The 21,642-nt window shown below is 36.3% G+C and overlaps 2 long non-coding RNA genes across 4 annotated transcripts in view; both read left to right on the plus strand.

The window, feature by feature from the left end:
• Window positions 1–8,659, plus strand: part of LOC140688777 (uncharacterized) — a 107,686-nt gene extending 99,027 nt beyond the window's left edge. For 2 of the 3 annotated variants that reach the window (XR_012063591.1, XR_012063590.1), the window contains exons 3-4: window positions 668–773; window positions 2,334–2,686. This is a non-coding gene — a long non-coding RNA (uncharacterized lncRNA). Of the gene's footprint in view, window positions 1–667; window positions 774–2,333; window positions 2,687–8,503 lie in introns of those variants that run through there. The other variant, XR_012063592.1, reaches the window with a different exon arrangement.
• Window positions 8,660–13,212: 4,553 nt separating this feature from the next.
• The window catches only part of LOC116285260 (uncharacterized), a 137,254-nt gene continuing 128,824 nt past the window's right edge, over window positions 13,213–21,642 (plus strand). The window contains exon 1 of the long non-coding RNA XR_012063593.1: window positions 13,213–13,334. This is a non-coding gene — a long non-coding RNA (uncharacterized lncRNA). The remainder of the gene's footprint in view (window positions 13,335–21,642) is intronic.

Here is a 21,642-nt window from a genome sequence, read left to right on the forward strand (position 1 = left end):
ATCAAACACACCGATCTTTTTTCTTCAAAGGCTTATTCATTGGACTGGAAGTTAAATTATTCATAGCTCCATTACTACATCAGTATTATGTAGGCAGAGTTTGGTAACTGTGAGCAAACAAACATTCTTTTAGCCAAGACATGCTGGCCTGTAGGAAACTGTTCTCAATGTGTTGTATATTTTAAAACAATGCATGCACACAGTTTAATATTCCACACAGTACCGCTTTCTTTTCCCAGCCCTGAAGGGAAGGAAATCCTAATACAGTCTGCCAAAACTCCTTTTGATTAGACTGATAATGACGCTAACTTTTCCTCATCTGATGACATAATCACAAACAAATCACTAAGAAGTTTACACAAAATCACTTCTCATTTAGAACAGGAACATATTAATCATATTCAATCATGTAGTGTAATGTGTAGTAGTAAGCCATATTAATTTCTGGAATATTTTAGAATATTTCTTTTACGTGAAACAGCCTCGAATTGTTAACATTGTCTGTTAAAATAATGTATTTGATACCTTTCTTTATCAAGTACCAAATGCACTCATGTGGTTATCTTAACAATTGTTATAAAACTTGTTTCTCCTGATTATTTTTATAACTACTTTCCTTAGAGGTTTTTTCTTCATAATTCTAATTATTTTCTCTATATTCTTTCAGCTGTTTCAGAAAAATAATTAACAGCCTTCTCTATTCCGGACCCTGCAGTGATAACAGTATTTTTCTCTTGAGGAGAGCTGCCAGCTGCTAGAATCAGCCATGTAAGGTAAAATATTATTTTATAATTTGGTAAGTGTATTAAAAGAGAAACAGTGTGTTATGACAAGATGGGGGTGAGAGTTCTTAGAAAGACTCAGGATGTTGGAAAAGATGGTTGCTGAGCTGACCCTGAGCCTACTTTTAAACAGTAAGTAGGCATTCAGGCATTCAGACTATAAAGTGTACTATATTTTACAATGTGGGAAAGCAACTATTATGGAAAAATCAATTAGAATCACGGCAAAAATAAAAGTCTAAAGGCTAAAAAGTTTCATATATGATTAATAAAATATTTTTTAAAACCTACACTGAAATGTTTTAGCTGAGTTTAGTACAACAAACTTTTCATGAGTATCATGCATGTATCAGGCATTGTAATTGAAAGTTGGGGATTCAAAACCGTGGGCTTGGGAGATCAAAAATCAAAAAAGATAGAAAGTAGCGTTTTTGAGTTCTTACTATGTACCATACACTTCAAATATAACAACTCCTTTTTATATTAAAAACAAATTTCTAATGTGAATTATTGAATCTATATTAGAGATGTGGAAGCAGAGTGTATGTGAAGTTAAGCAAATTGCCAGTCATCACAGGGTATGTGTGAAGGCCTGATTTACACCAAAGTCTTTCTATCCCAAAGCAGATTTTGTTTGTATGTTTATTTACCTCCTTAATTCTAAATTCACTAGAGGTGCTGAGAGCAGCAGACACACTTTCCCACAGCTTACAGCGGTCCGTGGAGAACACCTATTCTCCTACGTACTTTACAGTTTTAAACCGTACTTATTAGAGAAAAGGATAGATGCCATGTTGCCTGTGGAATTTCATCTTCACTTTTGTCCAGGCTGAAAGAAGACAGAGTAGGGTCTAATTGCAGGAACGACAGAGAAGAGGCAGTGAAAAATGTGATTAGTATAATTTCATCAAGAGATTGTAAGTGGTCAAATATTTTGACAATTATCATAGCAATTTCCAAAGTAGCCCAAAGTGCCCTTTTATAAAAACATATTTGAAGCACAACTTAGAGAGATATTTAATTCATATCTGAGGAAATTGCATTAGGAGATAACTTCTAGGTGGAAATACGCTGAAATAAGCCTCAATCTGAAGTTGTCTTTCTTAAAGTCTGTTATTACAAAAAATTTGCACATATGCCAACAGAAAGGAAAAAAAAAAAAGACTGTGGCTTTTTAGGATTCACTATCTTTGGTAAAATTGAAGAGTTCCTAAGGGCTAATGGATACCTCTGCAGAAGTGATCCTTCTAATGAAAAATATCTTCTCACATGGGTAGAAAAATAACTCAAGAAAATTTACTGAAATGCTAAATGTAGGCAACTCTGGTAGAATGACAGGTGATTTAATTTCTTCTTTACATTCTTCTGTACGAATCAAAATCTTGTCTGTTCACTTTGAAAAAATACAATTCACAACCATAACAACAGCTGCACAGAAGTTTCAGGCTGCGCACACTTCAGGACGGAACATGCCAGAGCAGACCACGTGGATAGTCTAGTAGGGACATTTCATTTTCACATGAACTTGATCATGTTTTCCTTTCTCTCTAGGAACCTGCTTTTCCCCATTAACCTAACTGCTCTTTGTCCATCAAAACACGCTTATGAAGAATTTGCACTTTTCCAGGAAGTTTTCTCCCAAGTCCTGCCCCACTCCGTGGTGCTACCCTGCCACGGTAAACTTGTCCCTTCTTAAGTGCATCATGGTAGCTCTGATGCTGGAACTTCCCACTTTGTCTGGAATCCTCTGACATCCCCCACTTCTCAGTGAGGTAAACCATCTCAACCACACTGCTCAACGTAGATATTCCTCTCCCTGACTCAGCACTTCTCTGTGAGTAGCTTCTGCCTCGTATCCTTACATCATGTTGCCTTTCTCTGATCAGAGCACTTACGATATTTTGATAAAAGTGATTAAAAAAAAGTGTCTCCCCTACTAGATTTGAATTACATGATAAATTTTAAATAAGTAACTTAATGAATTACCAGAAAACTTGCATTGGTGCCATAAAGATGGAAAGAGAACTGTGACTTGGGGGGAAATGGAAGATTTCTGTGCAGTTTCTGATGGGTGAAGACCATGAGTTTATAGTGTCTCCACTCTTTACGGTGAGTCAACATTTCCAACACCTGCAATACAGATTTCTGGGAAGGGAAACTGCACAAAGGAGTTGAATTTAATTAATTTAAAGTGAGTATATGAGTAATGGGAGTGGACTATAAGGGGCATTGGGAAGAAACTGCATTGATAGTAACCATTAGAAAGCAAATCAAATAATTAAGTAACTGGAAAGCCTCATGGGCTCAATATAGATAAAGTTAAATATTTACCAAATCAATAACATAAATATTGACCAATTCAATCAATTAGTCTTCTAATGACTCCTTTGCTTCACTGACATTCTTTCAGACTCTGAATTAACCAACACTCTTCTCCATTTCCGTTCCTAGAATTTAGTAAACTTCTACTGTATAATTACATATTCATGTACTTTATACAATTATTTTTGAGTTCCGATCTCAATTGATATCACAAGATGCACAGTGACCTTCTATATGTTTCTAGTCTTTCCAAAGCTTTCTGGAAATAGTCGAAAGATTTTACCAGCCCAACTCTCATTTTATTGCCAGCAAATGGCAGTTTTACTCAGAGGAAAATATAAATCAGCAAATTGTCTCAAAAAAATTTTTTTTAGTATACTTACAAAGAAATGAACCTCCCTTACTTAGCTTCCTCTCACACTCTTTCAAAGACCTGGGGTTCTTCCTTCCATCCCAGGATAATCCACACGTGCTCAGAATCATACTTCTTCACTTCTTCCTTGAGGCTAAATACTATCAAGTAGCTTACTCTCTCTCCCACTTCCTAATCTTCTCATTTTCTTCTGTTTATTTCTTAATGAGCATTGAATCTCGTATCTTCAATCTGAACATTACAATTCTTAAAACGAACACCCTCTTTTGGCTTTATTATTATTAAACAATGTTATATATTCAAATAACTTGTCTATTCACTAATGTGAGTCAGGGAACTTCATCATGGGAATACGATTTAGTGCCAAATCCTTGCAACTTCATAAGTTGAAGATACTGAGACACAAAGTTATTCATTGTCTTCTCTGAGATTGCATGGCAAAACCAAAGCTCATTAGATTGCATTTAAAAAATTATGTAATCCCAGAAAAATTTAATCATTTTAATTTACTCAAATGCCATCGTAAAATATTTTGGTTAGAGTTTAGTGGTCAAAAAAGTTTAATTTTTAAAAATGTACTTTGTTGAGGAATGTTGTTAGAGTGATGGCAACAAGTGATGCTCTCTGGAGTGATTAAAAAAGATAACTCTGCCCAGGGAGTTATTATAATTTTTATGGACATTGATAAATAAAATGCCTTTCAATTATTGTACAGTGCTTCCCAACAGACTTCAAATTACATTCATGTCCTATTCCAGATGATAGAAATTAGAATTAATATGAAAGGGTATATGTGACACGTTGTAATGTTTTCTTCTAAAGATTAAAGTAACTTATTCTTTTATGTTCATCATCTGAATCAAATGCAATAGAGAGCATTTAGCCAAGATGTCCTTTTGTCAGTTTAATTTTCATTATCCTGAAGGCATATCTTAATAAAGACAAAACACTCTTTCTGTCTTATTTCTGGTGGTATCTTTCAATTTTCTAATTAGTTTTCTGGTGTTACAGAAAATAGCAGAAAATTTATGTAAGACAAACATTTGGTACTATTGTTTAGAAACAAATAATCTTTATTATATCATTTTAAGCCCATAAAGATGTATATTGCCTACAACTTTGACAGTTCTGAATTATTCTTAACATTATAACATATCAAATACTTCTGACATAAGAATAGGTATATTTGCATTTATACATATTTATATATATATGCATATATATTTCTCTATATTGCTTGTTTCAAGGAGATTTTTAAAAAATTTTGTCATAATTATTTGATTGCTATCTTTTAGGTTTGTTTCTCCATACATTGTTTTGATGTTTTTAACTTCCTGTTTTTAAAGTGTATAGAAACTTAAATACTGTTAACCTCATTTTTAGGTGGTTTAATATTTGTAAGGATTAAAGACATATCAAGTCACCTCTACACATCAAATCTGAGCTAATTTTTTGTTTGTTTTTGCTTATTTATTTATTTACTATTATGATTATTTTTGAGTTATTTTTTGAGTTGAAAATATTTGGCACTTAATTGAAGTGGCAAGAATATACAAAATATGCCTGTGGGTTTTTTTTTCTTTTTCATTGATATTAAGCTTAAAGAACTAAAGGGCTACTTTGAATATGTGGGTCTGTCTTTCTGAAGCTCTCAACAGGGCTTTTTGTCTGCTCCTCATTTGATTTCCTTTCATACTCATATGTTCAACAAGCAGTGTGTTTTTATTATCACAAGAATGCCTGCCATTTTTCAAGCTCTTTCCCATGTGTTAACATTTCAAATTCTCATTGAAAAAGTGTGAGATTAATAAAGCAGATATTTGTAAGTAGGAAAACAAGGAAGCCAAACAACGACACAGGATACTAGCAATATCAGACTCCTTATTATCAAGTAGTTTTTAATTTAAAATATTAAGAACAATAGCAGTTACATCTACCTTGTGTGATGCTCTCATACTGTGCAAGGTACTTTAAAGACATGATCTGAAATCATTCCCGTCAGCAATGGAAGTTACTCTTGTTCTATGTTACTTTTTTGGCTTCAAGAGGCCAAGTTCCTTGTCAAAGATCACATATCCTATAGGTATCAGATTCAGGCAAATATTTCCCTATCACATAACAAACCAAAGCTATATTTTTCCCATGGTACCATGCTAAACCTCATTGAATCATTTTAATTGAATTATTAAATTGGCATTCTTTGGCCAATAAGGAAAAAAAAGTATCAAGTTTAAATTAAATATCAGCTTATATCAGTTGAAGTTTGAATTCAAATAAAATTTTCTGATATCAACACATAGAGTCTTTCTACCTAAATGATACAGTGCAGGTGCTCTCCGGGAATAGATGGATAGGATCACCTCCACTAGATATTTTTTACCAGGCAATGGGCAGCCATCAATGAACCTAAAATGTATGAGGCAAATGGAAGAAAAATGATAGTGATATACAATATATATAATATGTTTTGAAATAAAAATTAGCTTAACCTAACTTCCTGTTTCTGTAGCTCATTACTAGTGCTGTACAATCTGCAGAATTGTGATCACACTTCGTGGATCAGATAAGCTTATCCAAGCGTCATGTGCAGAGGACTCTGAATTCCACAAACCCAAATTTACTGTTCCTGCCATCTCTCTCTTCTTTCCCACAGCTTCCTGAAGCTTAGGTCCTCACGTGGACCAGGCTACACCATTTTCTAGTCTTGTTTGACATTTTGTCCTTGGGAGAGGAACTTGTCTTCTCAGAGTCCAAATACCTGGTATTGTCACATTTGATACTGGTCTCAAAAATTCACTTGAGGACTTTAGGTATCAATAGAACATGTGAAGTTATGAGTGGGTCAGATTTTCAAAAGCTCATGAAAGGCTAAAAGAAATGTACTAGATCAATATTTAAGTTAGAAAGAAAAAAAAAGGAGCAAATGTAAAAACCTAGGGAAGGAATACTATGATTGGCAGCTAGACCTTATAGATATTTACTACATTAAAATATAGTTTGGTGATTTGCAAGAATGCTACTAACCTTGCTTCAGGCAGTGAGTTTAAAAGAACATGGGTGTAAAAATGCCCTGTGTATCAGAAATTGCAAGCAGCTGTGTTTCCCTGGACCATGATTTTCAAGAGAATGCATAGGATCACACCACTATCAGTGCTGTATAACCCTGTAAAACATACAAACGTGCACACACACATGCATGAAAGTATGTTTGTGCTGTTCAAATACTGAAGGATAAACACAGATATATAATGCTTCTCAGAAATTCTTCAAAGGATGTAACAGAGGCCAATGAGTTTAAATCAGAAAATCGTAAAAGCAAAATAGGAAAACTCGTTAGTAAGTATAACTGCTGAAAAAAAATAATATTCACAGCTAATGTTGATTTTAAAATATGGTAGGTAAACAATCAAAAAAGGTAAAATGAAGTATATTAAAATATTGAGAGATATTGTGGATTATTTCACTAGATGATTTCCAAATTTCCCAATTATTTATCTGCATATTTAGAAAGGAAGCAATATAACACCTGGAATCAATTATACATGTAACGATCAATCTACTATCCTGAATTTTTAAAAGGTCTTTAGCATTTTTCTTCAATATTCCAGTGGATAAGATTTCTCAGAATTGCAAGACTTTGCAGTTTCAAAGTCCAGCTATAATTCCTTGCTTATTAGAGTAAAAAACAATCTTTTGAAATGTTTTCAAACTTAGTCTATAAAAACTGTCAGGATAAAGAAATTACTATGGAGGCAAAGTATTAAAAAAGCAATTAGAAAGTGACATGTTATAAATACAAACGCAAGCTTTTATGAGAGTGTCAAATTTAATATTCATATAATATGCCAGTTTTGAAAGATGTTGCCAAAATGTGATACCCAGTTCCTTTCTCCTTGATAAAGCTCAATCTCGTAAGTTACTCGAGATGATGGGCATAGATATTTGTATACTATTTGTACATACATTTTTTTTTACCTTTAATTCCTGTCCCTAAATTAGAGGCCATAGTGCTTATTCTGTACATGTCCAAACTGTGGGCTTTCCCTGTATTATATTCCAGTACTACACATTGCATTGTAGAGTTTAGGGCAATCGAATCTTTAAAACATATTACATAAATTTCTAAAATTATGGTTTAGACATTATATGCTTTAATTTCAGGGTCTGAAATAATGTAAAACTCACTTAAAGGTGATTTTAGTCTGCATTTTCTATGATACATTTTTATGCTAGAGAGAACACACATCTTTGATTTAAGTAAAGATAATCCAGTACAAAGCTGTCTGAGCATGCTCAGACGACTTTTATTTTGGCTGATAAGGCTATTTAATATACATATGCTGCTCGTGGTCACTAGGCATTAGTAAAAATTCATTATATTTTTACTTACAATTTCCAAACCACTTCCCAATCTTTTGCAAATCAACTGAGTTACTAGTACTTTTCTGGAGCCCAGTGATTTTGAGACTTCCTTTCACATGTATCTATTACAAGACTGAGGTTTTCTGTAGACCCAAGGGGGCTTCTGGCTGCCCTGAAATCTGTGTGACTCTTTCAAGTTTTGCGATTAGACTCAAGAGCAAAATGATCCTAAAAGATTCAATGTTTATAAGCTTAACAATTTAATTCATTTACTTACACATGCAACCAGTGTTTGTTGTCTGACTATTTTTGTCAGTTCCTGAGCTCTGGACTGACATAAGCACAGATGTATCAGTAGCCCTGCTCCCCAGACACAATGGCCTAATATTATTTGTTTATTGGTAGTCTAAGTGTATATTTTTATAAGATCTATTTTGAAACTATGTATTTTATGTAAGAATTAGCAAATTAATTAGTTACATATATTTAAAAATTTACTTTATCTCTAATTAGATGAAATAAGTATTTTCTTAAAAGTGTTTTGTATTTTTCTTCTTAAAGTATAAACATGGCTTATAAGCGGCATTTGTGCTCAGCATCCTGAACTTCAAAGAAAATGCTGATCTGTAGCAAAACTTCTAGCTAACCTTTGTTTTTGCTCTAGGGTCACTTCGGTTCCAATGATTAAAACTGCTCAAGGATGCACTTCATATTAATCTTGGGAGGAGCATAGATTGACTGACCTCTGCTGAAATTAAATATAATTCAGAATGCTGCACCATGCTTAAAAGCAGCTTCATTAAAAATGTTCGCCCTCAAATATTTTTCATCTCATTACTTTTATATGTATTTCTTGTTTCTATGTAATACATTATGTCCTACAAAAAAAGCATTGATAAATGTATTTGAACTGAAAATGGTTCCGTTAACAGTTTACAAGAAAAACTAATAGCCTCAATCCATACAGTTCCTTGTCTAAGATTTGAAACATGCCTTGACGATCATTTTTCTAATCTGCAAAATATCCCTGAAAACACTCATTATTCTGCTGATGAGGTTATTACACCAAGGTCACAGAGCAAGAAGGAGCATGGTTTTATTTCAATATATTCTCGCACATACATTTCCTCCCAAGTTCTGCTTTCTTCAGTAAAGTCAGAATCTAGTAAAAACCTGTCTTGAGTATGTATCTGGAAAGAAATATATTCTATTGACCTTTGCTAGCTATTAACTACAGCGCAATGAAGCTAAAGCTAGGCTCCTGAATGTTCTAAAATCGCTAAGAAAGAAAGAAAGAAGAAAGAAAGAAAGAAAGAAAGAAAGAAAGAAAGAAAGAAAGAAAGAAAGAAAGAAAGAAAGGAAGGAAGAAAAGAAAGAAAGAAAGAAAGAAAGAAAGAAAGAAAGAAAGAAAGAAAGAAAGAAAGAAAGAAAGAAAGAAAGAAAGAAAGGAAAGAAAGGAAAGAAAGGAAGGCAGGCAAGAAAGAAAGAAAGAAAGGGGGGAGGGAGGGAGGAAGGAAGGAAGGAAGGAAGGAAGGAAGGAAGGAAGGAAATAAACTGTGATCAGGTAGGAGAAATGCCTGCCAACTCAGACAAATAGCTGGTTTCCAGACCTTCTTGGAAGCATTAATATAAAGTGATTTCTCCTGCTCCTTCATTCATGTACTTTATTAAGCTCTGCAGAGAGAACATGATCCTAACACTTTAACATGATCCTGGTGCTTTGAATGCTGCCATCTCTAATGTCTGCCTCTGGAAGGTGCTGGAAAACTGGTAGTGAAATCTTCTCATATTTTACTTGGCAAAAATAGAGATGACCTCGTGTTATTTTTGTTTGTTGGTTTCTTTCAGGGCCTTATTGAACATTTTTGCTTACACGTTTCTTGTGGGAAATTTTTTACAAGAAAGTCTGTGAGATACCTGAGTTCAGACCAAGACATGTTCTGTGAACTATTAACCAGCTATGTTTGATGAAAAATGTCACTGAATATCTGCTCGAGTGGAACTGTCAATGAGATTACGGCTCTTGATAGGATTGAAAGGACTTGTGAAGCCATGCACTGTTTGTTTTAGGAAAAACAGCATGATCTGGGACATCTTTACGCAGCTGTTGGACGCCTTTCTGCATCTGTTTCTTCATTTATGAATTAGGTATAAAAATATGAAACTCATTGTTTTAATTTATTATATGAATTACATAAACTTATGATTATCAAATACTAAAAATAAAATGATCTCTCAAGGAACATAATTTATTTTCTTCTCACTCATGCTGCATTTACTTTTCAGACAGTGCTGCGTGTATCTTATTTATGAAAGCAAAAGATCGATACCTGATTAACTCGTTTATATTTAGAGAGAATGATTAGGAATATTTGATGTTTCAACACCTGTGCAAGTAATTCCCTGCCAGGAAACCAAGAGATTTGGGGAACCCAGAAACCGTAAGTCCTTTAGACCATTTTGAAGACACGGAACATCAACTCAATCAAGTGATGTCTGACACTCAGCTAGCATTGCTGCTGATTCAGAGAACGTCTTACATGCTGTGTAGTTTCATTATCAAAAAAGACAAGCTAAAACCTTATGCTTTTTAGTGCCTACATAGATTCCATTATTAATATGTATTCTGTATTTCTACTAGCAAAGTGAGCAATGAAAACAAGACCACGTATCTTTTTAATGTGTATTCTATCAATTATGATGAGCAAAATTTCCCATAATTGGAAATAGTCCACAAATCAGATACATATGGTAGATAAACTGTTATTTCATGGTTGAGGAGCAGTGCTTTGAAACATATTGCATAAAGTATTGATACTTATCTGATTCTCAGTCTCTAACTGTATTTCTGCACTGGCTATATATAAGTAAGCCATAAAATAAGCTTTTATTGAGGTTAACTGTTTTGCATTTTCCCCATCTGAGTATGCGAGGGCCAGTTACGGAGTGGAACATTTTTTCGCCCTAAAAGAAATGAAAAATATCCTCTTTACTACATTTGGAATCCAGTTACATTTTTACAGTGAAAAGGTACATCATAGATTGGTTACCTGAGATAGGAGTTAACATTCAGGAATGCCTTTGTGGTCATGATCTATCGAAGGCAAGAGAGAACATCACTGTTGGGTGGAAAAAGAGGTGTCGGTGAGATGCAGCCACAATGGAGGGCACCCCACCATTCGATGGAGATTTCTGAGGCCGGGATGGCAGTGTAGAGAGACTGCCCCTACTTGGGGTATGGGGGTGAGGTCTTCATACTTTCATCCTCATCAGTCATTGGATATGGGGAACTCTGGGAAAAAGGTGTGACATTGGGTAAGGCAGATTTGGTGTACACATAGCTAACAGCTGAGAGTTCTCTTTCGGGATGACTCCTAGCATCTAGGGGAGGAAAATATTTCTGAAAGAACATCCAGGTAGCACATAATGGCATTCACAATAATTCACCCATTGTGTCACCTGGATCCATTTTTCCAGGAAAGCTCCTCCATGAGTTCAGTGAACATTCTGGGGGGAACTTACAAGAAGATTAGTAAAACAAACGACAGTGTCCACCTCTGTTGCTGGTCTTGGGACCACAGTTGATGCTTGTTGTCCCTCTCTCCTGCTGTCTACTCTCCCCTCCCCTGGCACTCAGCCAGCATCACTGCCGGTTTCGATTTTCTACATAATGCTGTAACCATACCCTCATTACTGAGATGTCTGAACTCCTGGTCCTCACGACTCTCTCAAGCCCTTGTGCTGTACTTGTCCATTTATTATCAAAATTAGGTAAGATAATACAAAGAAGCACTCAAGTAGATGGGTCATTTGGCGAACGTTTTGCCACACACATTGCCCCATTGTTTAAGAAAACCCTGATCTCCCCCTGGAGACCGAGGTGATGACTTTTTCCGAGATGGCAGCTCCTCTTCTTGCCTGTTCTTGTGGGACATGCAGTCTGAAATGCCCAGGAAGGCTCTTTAGCCAATACTTCAATAGGGATTTTTCATATCTTTTACAGTGTAATTCTTTCACTGGAAATGAGAATCTCTACACTCATAGAGTCCAAAGGTGCAGGTTCAAGGCAAAAACTCCCCAAGTGGATCCCTGGAAATGATGGTAGGCAAGACCACTGCTGCTATTACATTTTGGTTGCCTGATCTGTGTATTTTTTATCTATTTGGGGATACAATACCTTACGAAGACACTGAGACAAGTCAGGGAATAAAAGAAATCCCATACCAGGAAAATGTATCTAATCCTGTCAGATAAATAAATCACTGTCCCTAATATGCCTACGTCTGGATGTTGTGACTTAACCTTAGTTGTTAGCTGAGTTGTAAGTATTTAGTCATTGACTTAGATTTTGCAAGGAGAGGCCTCTGCATCCTCTTCAGATATGGGTGAATGTGAAAGAGTAGGCAATTTCTGCAGGCTGTGAATGCTGACAACTTAGAATTCTTGAGCACTGCAGTCCTGAGGTACTCATTCAATAGATCAGAATGCTATTTTCCCCAACCAGGCTCTGGTTTGGAATAGGAGTCCTGCCTTAGGCAGAGGTTTAAATATTCTTCCACTTAAATCGTGGGAGTGGTTCCCTGGGCCTTAGCTTTCTCTGGCCTCTAAGGCAGGAAATATGTGCCCCCAAGAAGTCCTGGTTCTCACAATTAGTCTTTATTTTCAGTTAATCGAGTTTAGCTTTTAATAATATTTTTCCAAATTTAAGCAAACTATGCATTAGGCACCTAGTTCCATGTAATATATAGTTAATATTCCCCCTTCTTTCTCAGAGGTGTGACATACCACTCTGCCAGTGCAGGTTAACCACCATCACAGTCCAACTACGAAAAGTTAAAAAACTGCATTGCTACCTACGGCCAGAGGTTCTTCGTGCCCCTACTGTCAGTCACAGGTCGCAGGGTCTTTTCTGCCAGCTGCAAAATTCCACTCCAGATTCTGTGTATTAAGGCCCCTCCTGGAACCCGCTGCCTGCAGACGTGGTTCCCAGGAAAGCCAACCCTGAGACTGAGATAAGCGTGCGCGGGATTTATTAGAGAGTGCGTTGAATTAACGCCTGTGGGAGGAAGGGGGAAGGGATCGGGCAGAAGTAGAGCTGCACCAGGGACTCAACAGAGGCCTCACGAAGTTCCAAAGTTCGAGGAGACTCTGTACTATTGTCCCAAAGTTGGGCGTAGAGCTGAACGTCTGTAACCCATGGATCAGTGGATTTGGTGGATCATTGGGAAAAGGCATTACCCTCGTCTTCCCTGTCGGCAGGTTCGCATCCGCAGATTCAACAAACCGTCGGCTCGGCGGTCCGTTGAATCTGTGGATGTGGAATCGGTGGATACGAAGGGCCGCCGTAAAGCGCCGTTTCACTTAAGGGGTTTGAGCGGCCGTGGGCTGCGGTAGCAGAGGGCTTTCGTGTGGGCCGGGCCCGGGTTCCTGGGCCAATTCCCTGCGGGGCCGGAGGGACGACTATGCTTTGAGCAGGGCCCTGGGAGGAGGAGAAGGTAGGTCGTAAATCTTCATTTTGGTGAGGAGCCTGTGTGCTCTCTCATAGCATCCTCTGCAGGGGCCTCGGAAGCCACGAAAAGAACCTCCCAGGTGACGTGGTCCACAATTTTTCAGTAATTCGGAAGTGTCTTGCAGTCTTACGAAATCTGGCTACACTCATATTTTCACTCGCAGTCTGGTGTACTATGCACAGTGAAATTCAGAACTTTGGAAGTTGGAACTTTGCCAACTGAAAAGTGAGTGTCTGACATCTGTGCCACTTCATTTGTGGTTTTTTTAGCTGAACGCTCCAGAGGATGCAGTTGTTTTATAGCCTTACGTATCAACATTGAGAGGATAAAGATAATAAAGGAGCGAAAGCTGTGAGGTCCTAATTCCAGAAGGGCGTTTTGGTGAAGTGCGCTGACTTCCTGCAGATTCACCCGGTGCGTGAGCGCGGGCGCGCATTTCCTGCAGTTGTTACCCCAAAAGGTAAAGAACCCGGTTCTTGTCATACCCGGAAGACAAGGTCGCAGTTGGGAGATGGTGCGTTGTGTAGCGTAAGATTTCAAAGATTTATTTAAAAGGAAACGAAAAGTACATCCCCAAGAATGGGAGGTGGTCTGATCCAAGAGAGGAAAAAGCGGTGGTCTTTGTCTCCTCCCCTTTGTCTTAGACCCTCGCTTAGAGGGGGGCTCTTGGTTAATTGAGGGCTCTTGTCCCCGGAGTGCTTAGTCATGTTTGGCCCCTTTGCGCATGTCCTTACCCATGGTGCACACAGAAACCCATTGCCGGGGTGCTAACCGCAGTGTTACTTATAATATAGTGAAGATTGGTCATGTCTGTGGTTAAGTCCCTTTCGGGACCGGGCAGTCGTGGCTATAGGGTTTAACGGTGGTTTTTTTGTTTGTTTATTTGTTTTTGTTTTTTTGCTGGCACTCATTTAGAAGTAAAGTCCCTTTATGCTGGAGACGGGCACAGCACCATCTTCCAGACCCTACTCCCTCTCCTCCACCCGTCTGCCCGGTGCCCCTGCTTATCTAATTACTGAACATAATGATTTGTTTTTTGATAATGTACATTTCCTGCACTTACTTATAATTTTTGCACAAATAAATGATACTGGTTGTAGTCATTTTTCTTTAATTGTATTCATCAAATTTGGGTATAGAAGATAGCATCACAAGTGAGTTGTGGAGGGTTCATGGTTCTTGTACGTAGAATAGTTTTATGTATCTTTAGATATTAGACAGAATTAGGCTGTGGAATCATCAATTCTGTTAACTTTTTAAAAATGGCTCCAGTCTTTTCTAAGGAAATTGTTCTATTTAAATAAAACCTGTCTTCTGGTGTTATTTTTAAATTATAATTTTAAATCATGCATTTCCTTTAACATTCCAAATGTATTACATGTAGAATTATCATTTTCATCTTTATCTGTCTATGACTGTGTCTTTTGCATTCTTAATTTTCTTCATTTTAATAAATGTTTTGCTTTAACAATCTCATGAGATTAGCTTCTGTGTATTCTCAAATAATCTGCTTTATATTTATCTATTCAGTGCTCTATTCCTTGTATCTTTCATTTTATTAATTTCTGTCATTTCGTTTAATTTATTCCTGTATACTACATAAACTTATGCTGTTTTTTCCATGTTTTTTATATATAGTAAACACTTTCATATTAAATATGTTTTATGTAGTAATGAACACAGAGAAAATGATAAAGGATTCTTTTTGCCTAGCACAAAGTCAGTATTTGTGTTCCATTTTGGGGAAAATCTTAAAACTTTCACCAGTTACAAGTATAAAAGAAGCTTCATCCAGCCTCATTCCTTCACACTCACACTCACACAGAGAAACACAAACACGTACACAAGTATCCATCGTGTTTTACAAAAGGTAGCTTTATCTTTGTGTTGCCTTATTTTTCTGTGCTATGACTAGTTACAGAACAAATGTGTCAGTATGTGTTGCTTTTACAGTATGTGAGGCTAGGAGAAACTTTTGCTAGTGACATTCACCCAGTTCTCTGTCCTTAATTTGATATTTGGGTTCCTGAGTCCTGTAAGAATGTTGCTCCAAGTGGGAGCATTGCTCGTTTGGTCATTCACTTCATTTCATGTTTTTTCTTGGCAAGTGCATCCTCTAGTTATTTTAATGAAATAAGATGTTTCCACAAAGTAGTTCTAGCTCTTGGCCATCAGAGAGGAATCCTTGTATGTGAATGTACGGGTATTACATTTTAAACTGCCATTTCTTTATTGTTTCTCTTGCATTTCTAAACTGTTTAAACACCAGTATTTTTGTTTCATAGAATTTTGTATATATTTATGCCCATGTTTTTTCTCTTTTCATTTTCTGATATTAATGTTAGAAAAAGTATAGTACTGCTGTGTTTGTTTGTGTCTTCCTGATAACTTTTTTGTACCCCTTCATCTCTCTCTCGTCTCTCAAATTTTACTCTTTAAAAGTACATTTCTATACCGATTTTGTTTAGCATATACAATGTCTTTGTTGTAATTGGACATTGTTGTTAACATTTTTAATGGACACTTGAATATACTTTCATGATCTAACTTTCGAATTATTTGTTTTACTTTATGGTTTTCCCTTGATGTATTTATTTATTTTTATTTTCCTTATATATTAGTTTAATCATGATGACATTTATTCCTCTATTTCTCTTGTTCATCTGTTAATTCTGTTGTTTTCCAGGTCTTTAGTTATAACTTTTACCTTTCCTGAGGCTCAAAATTAAACATATTTCTCTATAGTTATATGAATGAGTGATAAAAAAATTCCCCCCATCTAGATAGACAGTTAAAAAAAATCCTCTTCATTTCTCTCTCCAATAAAATGGCACTTCTGGGAGAGCTTTATTTTCCTACTTTCTTTTCAACTCTCAAACTTCTTTCTCAGCCAGTACAGTACAATCCTTAGATTTGGCTGGGAGAAGATAGTATATTTAATTTTGGATCTGTTTTAGATTCTGCATGTAAATGGTTCTTATGAAAAATATTTAAAGTGTAAGATACACATCCAGAGAGTTTATGATTATACTTTTTGATTCAATTCTGTGTTTTAGACTTAGAAACCTAAGTATACTTGTAAATAATTTCAAGATTCATTTTTCATAGCGTTTTTTCTTCCTTTCTTTTCCTATGATGAAATTTTCAGTTCTGACTAGTAGGTGTTAGGTTAGGTTTTTCCTGATACTTCTCAGATAAGATATGTAGGTGATATACTCTCTGAATCCTTGAATCTTATAATAATCTTTCTTACAAACTATAAACTGTCAGTGGGATGTGAGCTTAGCTGAGCATCCTTGACTTTCAGGACTAATCTCCTTGTAGAGGATCTTCCCTGTGTTGCAGTCACATTGTTTTTCCTTGTGAATAAACCGTTCTTTCTCTTTTTAGGCTTAGAAGATTGTGTATAAAGTTCTGATGTTTTTCTTTTTGAATTTTTTTAATTTATATATTACAATACCTGTATGTATCTCTCAAGGTTTTTTTAAAAAAAATTCATCATGATTTCCTTCTTCACAATTTTGGTTCCGTAGTTTTAGCTATTTCTTCTGTTTATCTAAGCCTCTACTTAGTATGTTAACAGTGACTATTCTCTCAATTAATCTGAAGAGTTTTTTTTATATTAAATTTCATCATGTTGTTTAGATACTTTGAATGCATCTCCCTGAGGGCTTTTATAATTTATTTAATGTCATTTTTCTCATCCATCACCTCTATTGTATAAGCATATGTTTTGTTCTTCCCTCTAGCTTCTGGCTCCCCTTAATTATGTGTTCATATGTATTTGATTTCACTGTGGTTCCATTCCGACTCGTTGGTTCCTTTAAATTGGTGGCAAACCAGTGCAGGATGGTTACCACTCTTAGGGGTAATGGTGAGGTCTGATTTTCCAACCCCTTTTCATTTATGCATCCATGATTCTGATGTAAAAAGGCTACGAACCATATTATATCACACATACACTGGAGGCTATATATGTCCATCTGAATGTTAAAATCACTGGAATGTGTGTGTGTGTGTGTGTGTGTGTGTGTGTGTGTGTGTCTATATGGAGAGAAAGAAGCAGAGACAGAGAAAGTGAGAAGGGACTTGGATACATATTTTAGCCAAAACTTTTTGTGTTTTTTTCTTAGAATATTTTCTAATCATTATAACATTATAATTTAGAAACATTTATGAAGATAAAACATTATCTTCTCATCCATTGTCCTAGGTGCAACTTTATCCATTTTTATTTCTTACCCCCTAACCCAAAAGTAACTCCTTTGTATGCACCAAAACATAAAAATACAAGAAAAAAAAAAAGAAAATAACAAAATGTCATAAAGCATACTTTTAAGTAACTTTCTTTATATAAGAAAATATAGGTATTTTGTTGGTGTTTCACTGTAAACAGGTCATTAAGTTTCACAATAATAATCTTGTTGTGAACAGTAGAGGAAATGGACATGTGAGAACCAAAATTTTTCTTCCCCAATCATAATAAGATTCTTTGCATCAGTGCATCTTGGGTCATGTAAGTGTTAAAAACTAATTTCTCGAAGTAGCCTGTTGTAATCGTTCATAATAAAAGGAGTGTCATTTTGGCACACTGAGCTAAAGGGAAAACGCAGGACTTGAAAACTGGTACACCTGATAACTGGATTTTCCTCCCACTGCTATCACTGTGAGGTAAATAGGCTAGTTTAATGTCTCGAAGCTGTTGATGATGTTTTTTTCCGAATACTTGAACATTAAATATCTGGTAATCCCCAAGGAATATTTTTAAATGCAGTGACCTCTTAAAAGATCATCATAAAAATCATTCTTAATTAGGTTTAGGAAATCAACTTAAGTATCTATGTAAATCAAATTTGATGTAATGCCCTGTTGAATGCATGGCCAGGTAAGTCTCAGGAAATAATATCTGTATGTTATGTTCCTCAGGAGCATCTAGAACCACTAAGAATTACAACTGATTTTTATAAAAAGGAGAATATTTATTTTAAGTGTCTCAAGATTTAAGTTGCACACTAATAATTATGAGTGATAGCTGTATAATCTGACATCATTGCAGATAGCAAGGGCATTATTATTTTAAAACGATGGACAATAAAGGAGAAAACCCTTTAGGAAGGGCCTAGAATTACAATATTGCATCATATAAACATGATACTTCAATACTGTTATCCTGTTACTCGGGAGCTTACCATGTTCCCCAGGAGCTCCCTCCATTACCAAGGTATTTCAGAGAACAAAGGCCAGAATGCCTCAGGGACCCTCAGCAGCTTTTGTTGACTTTAGGATGTTTGGTTTGACAATGAGGATGTTCAAAAATGTTCGGAGAGCAGTGCGGATATTTCACAGTCCCCTTCAAGTTCCACATGTGTGGGAAGTGTTACCGGGAAAGACACAGTAACCAGGAGTGTAGCTTTTCCTCCAAAACTGGACATGCTTGTTAGTTACCTGACTTACTTGTTGTCTTTTTGTGGGCTGTTACTACTTGATAACTTCGATCACTGTGTAATACTACATATTAATAAATATGTGTGTGTGGACACGTGTGTACACCCCAGAGTCATCCTACGAAGTTGTTGTTATTGTCACTATACTTTATGGGAAGAAACTGATAGCGAGAGATATTTACTAATTGTGATTTTACTGGTGCACTTTAATTTCGTTTGTTGCTATCCCTCTGTCCCACAAAAATCTCAGCAACAAAAAAGCTGAAGTCTCCTGTTACTTCCTTATTTTACATTCTACTTATTTCCTTGCTCTTTATCCCTTTTATTTAGAATTGCCGTTTTATTTAACTTGTCATTATCTTTAAACCTATTTTACAGAAGGGCCAGAAGGATGGCTTCTTCAGATTTATGGACAATGGCAAATTTTACTTTGTGTTGGTGGGTGTGGCAACATGTGGCTTTGCCTTTATATTCATCTGTGCGTCTATAAATCATTCTTCCTGCTGATATAGGCAAAATCCATAATTTGAGAGTGTAAAATTGCTTTCTAAATAAGTTCAGGCTCCTCCGAAAGTGTTCAAATGCTCCCAAAATGAAACACGTCTCAACACTTAAGTTACAAATACTTCATCGATGCTTACGTACTTCCATGGGTAAGTAGCTTCCTAGGTTCCATGCTTAATACTTAAAATGCAGATGTGAAAAATAGAATACACAGGAATCCCTTCCTTCAAGGAGCCTATAGGTTAGTATTTGATCAAATATATATGAAATACGTAATTAGCATCATAAGATTTAAATTAATGATAAATTGTAGACGCCTAATGGATGAAAAATCAGCATAAACTATATGAAACAAATAATACTTTCCAAAAGATGTGTTTTTGAGCTGGCTTTTGGATGATTAATGAAGTTTTCATAGGTGGAAATGATTCAAATAAGGATTTCATTTTATGAACTGGCAACAATAAGAAAAGATTTTAAATATGTGATTACGTAGCTAGTAAAGATAATGTAGGTAGAAAAAATGGAGGATGCTCGTTTATGAAAAAACACTTAATTTGCCAGTGATAAAAGTCATCTTTAGCGACTTTAATAAACAATACCTGTCTTTTTTGTATGAAACTGTCACCCCTCTTTTGTCCTCACATTTGTATGAGCCTCTCAACGTGAAATCAAATAGCTTAATGTCAGTTCCTAAACCTGATAGTCAGGGAATAGACATGGAGGTGAGAGAGAGACATTGCCTGCTGTGAAAATGATCAATTCAGCTGTGAACACGCAGTGCTACTTCACTTGCTAACTTATCTACATACCTAACAGTCCAGAGTACACAGAGTGGGCAAGTTCAAATTAGGTGTTACTGCCATCGTGAAACTAGTTTATGTTGGAGGAACATTTTGTCTCTGCTGTATCTCTGTGTGACCCACTGTGAGCTACCTGTTTATGAATCATGGGGAAGAGAAGCACTTTAGTGCCGGTTGGGGTGGCTTGGAGGCACTTGCTGTGTACTCTCTTCTCACACTAACTTTATGCTCCTCCCTGGTGTGAGGCAGACACCACCAGTCAGGGAGAGTAGTTAAGCTGATAAATAAAGGATGGTGACAGAATAAACCATAGAACACAGAAACAAGTGCATGTGTTTGAAATGCAAAAATTGGTTGGAGGGTAGCTCAGTGGTAGAGTGCATGCCTAGCATGCACGAGGTCCTGGGTTCAAGCCCCAGCACTTCCATTAATAAATAGATGAATAAACCTATTTATCTTCTCCCTCAAAAAAGATTAATTAAAATTTTTTTTTAAAAAAATTAGTTGGATGTTTATGTTCCCTTTGAGAAATAATCCATTCACTTGGTTGGAAGTGCATGGCAAAAACAAAACAAAAAGCCCACAGACTTGAATTGTCAGGTTCTGGGAGTCTAATGTTTGACCACATTCTACACCCATATCCTAACTTGGGTTCACCAGGGAGGTTTTCTGGAGACTGTCAAGACCACACGAAAGTGTATTACAGGGGGAAGAATTCTCTGAAGATACACAAAATTAAGCAAGGATACTAGAAGTTTTAAATCTAGTTTTGTAATCAGTTTGTGTAGAGTGTTAAAAATGAATATTACTCTACACTGTAGAAGAAAAGGAAATACAATTTTCCTACCATGTTCTCCTTTCTCTCTTCTCATCCGAGGCCTTGTCTTAGAAAATCATGTGTCAACAGAAAGCAATGTGACCTTAAAATCTGGGGAAACACCTTATACATGGGATGCATTTTTGGTTCTGCTGGGTTAGGAAAGGTGGAGGAAGTTAGGGATTGATTAGAACTAATCTGACCCAGAGGATGGCAGAGGGCTTGCTCTGAATTCTAGGTCTAAGGAGAAAAGGGGTATAGGCGGTACATTAGTCAAGGCTTTTCAATTATAAGTGACTATAACACAACTCAAATGGCTTAAGCAAGAAGTTAACTCTTGGCTCACACTAGTGGTTGATTCGAGGGGGCTGATCCTGACATAACACCTGTTGGCATCTAGGAAATCACTGATGTCTTCAGGTCTGTGTCTTACTTCTCTAGCTCTCCTATTCCTTCTTTTGTCCCTGTTTGTTTCATTTCCAAATAGGCTCTCTCCACATGGTATCAAAGTCAGACAATTAAAAATGTTTGAGATTTACAGCCTTCTAGTTAGGGCTCTGACACATGGGGTAGGTGTGGCTGGTGTGGCTCATATGGTACCAACAGAGTCTTTATCTCATCTGCTTTCTACTCTGCTCTGTCCAAGTGGTTAGAGCAACCTAACTTTTTACCCTGGGTCATATTTTGTCCCTGTGGAGAGTAGGGGAGGTTATTTGATCCTGAAC

This window comes from Vicugna pacos, chromosome 23 (genome assembly GCF_048564905.1).
Source record: "Vicugna pacos chromosome 23, VicPac4, whole genome shotgun sequence".
In the NCBI taxonomy this organism is placed as follows: Eukaryota; Metazoa; Chordata; class Mammalia; order Artiodactyla; family Camelidae; genus Vicugna; species Vicugna pacos.